Below are 2,312 nucleotides of genomic sequence, written 5' to 3' on the forward strand. Positions count from 1 at the left end.
GAGTAGAGATGTCTAGTGGGAAATGGAGCCAAGAAGCTGCAGCAACTTCAGGAAACTCTACCTAAAGCATAGGAGTAGAGAGCAGTCTTTCTCCTTATTCCCCACTGAAGCTAGCCAGAAGCCTCCAGGCAGAGGAAACTGGGAAATGTAGTTTCCTTAAGTAGTAAGTAATGCAGGCAAAAAAACGCAAAGAGCAGATAGTAAAAAGTCAGGCATGTCGCATACCCAGAGGAGCATGATGACCTGGGAGACATCAACAACAGAGGAACATTGCAATGCTTATTCTCTTTTGCTTTCTGAATCTTGAGTCCTGTAAATATGTCTGTTAAAATGAGTTGTTTATGTAAAAACTATATGAAATAACCAAAGACATAGTGGAATGTATATTATTTATTACATGATGAGATTTTAAAGAAGCATCAAATGAGAGACAACGAAAGGGCCACTGTTGGGGGAATGGCAGATGCATGAAATCCAGACAAATACCATGCATCTATCCAAAAGAATGTGTCTTTTCTATCTATGGAGGGACATATAAGAAGATGTTATCAATTGATGCTGCTGGGAAGATGGGGTGGGCAATTATAGGGCAAATGGGAGAACTTGGGAACACAGAAGGCTCACACTCAAAACACTATTTGCCCTTCATACCTTCTAATTTAGTCTGTGTACATGATTTGCCATCAACAATTGCAATCAAAACTTTTTCCTTTCCATCTTTTAAAATAATTTAATTATGATAAAATGCATAAAACATACAACTTAGCCTCTTTACTATTTCTAAGTACATAATTCAGTCATAATAAATTCAAGAAATACACTGACATTGTAGTATAACTGATCTTTAGAACTCTTGACCAAAAAATTAAAACTCTGTACCTATTAAACAGCTCCCTACCTTTTGTTCCCCTCAACCTTGAGCACCCAGTACTCTGCTTTGCCTTTGTGAATTTGATGGTCTACGTACCTCGGACAAGTACAAGCATACAATATTTGCCTTTTGAGGATTGGCTTATTTCATTTAGCATAATCCATGTGGTAACAGATGCCAAAATGTCCTTCCTCTTAAAGGCTGGATAATATTTTATTCATAATGAAATATTATACAGCACATTATATGCATTATATATTATATACTAAATAAAAGTCACACTGAATGTTATGTAATGCTAAAAGTTATAGGAAGTATGAAAAGAAGATAGGCGTATGAATGTTTTTATATGTGTATGTGTGTGTGTATGTATGTATAGACACATATGAGACATCATGGTCTAATGTAGCCCAGACTGGCCTCAGACTCACTTTGTAGGCCAGGATGACCTTGAACATCTAATCCTCCTGCTTCTAACTCCAGGTACTGGGCCTGGAAACATGTGCCAGCACACCTGGGTTTAACCGGTGTTGATGTAACCAGGATTGAAAGCAGGGCTTTGTTCATGCTTGGCAAACACTGTACTATTTGAGTCATATCTGTAGCCCCAAGACTGACTATTAATCACATGTTGGGTTCATTATTCTGTATACAGATGCTTGTATTGCAAAAAATAAAAGAAATGAAAAAAATTTTTTTGCACGGTTCCTGGAGGTACTGCAATACCAGTTCGATGTGTGGAGTGGATGGAGCAAGCTCCTATTCCAACTCCTATTTCCAAAAATCCATTTAATATATTGTCCTTGGATAGAGGACAGACCAGATATTAAACTGTTAAGAACTCATACTACACTTGATTTTAGCCAAAAGACCAAGAAGTGATAAGAACTTTATTAAAAGGAAACATAGGCTTAGATTAATCACTCTCCTTTCAGAAGGTATATATCCAGAGAAAAGTATATTTTTCCATGGCATGGGCTGACCCAAGTGACTTCCCTAGAACAGACAGCTGCAGCAGCTGCCACTCCCACGCAGCCTCAGGCCCACAGATACTATTCCTCACATCTTTCCCAGACACTGCTTTAGTCGGGCTATTAGCTGCAAAGAACTCACGAGTAGTGTTGGGGGGTTAGTAATTGAAAGTCACACTGAATGAAAAAGTGATAAATGTGAGTGAAAATAAGGCCAATTAAGACACTGAAACAGTAATGTTAGAATTCCGGTCCCGATAGCGGATAAAACTAAACTATTTTAGTGGGAAAAAGTGGTTTTGGCTTTTATTTCTTCCCGACTCACCAACTTGTTTATTCTCTTAACCTTTCAACTTCTGTAAGTGGACAGTTTTTTCCTTTTGCATGAGTGAACAGATGTGAATAAACTGCATCACAGTTGGGCCAAGTTTTAATGATTTTTTCAAAAGTTCAAAATAGCCATGAAATGA

At 37.8% G+C, this 2,312-nt stretch overlaps 1 non-coding gene across 1 annotated transcript; it reads right to left on the minus strand.

Annotated features, from left to right (window-relative positions):
* Positions 1-1,563: 1,563 nt before the first annotated feature.
* LOC130868755 (U2 spliceosomal RNA) lies at positions 1,564-1,754 on the minus strand. The gene has a single exon (XR_009056566.1). It is a non-coding gene; the product is annotated as a U2 spliceosomal RNA (small nuclear RNA).
* Between the last annotated feature and the right edge of the window lie 558 nt (positions 1,755-2,312).

This window comes from Chionomys nivalis, chromosome X (assembly GCF_950005125.1).
Source record: "Chionomys nivalis chromosome X, mChiNiv1.1, whole genome shotgun sequence".
Classification (NCBI taxonomy): Eukaryota; Metazoa; Chordata; class Mammalia; order Rodentia; family Cricetidae; genus Chionomys; species Chionomys nivalis.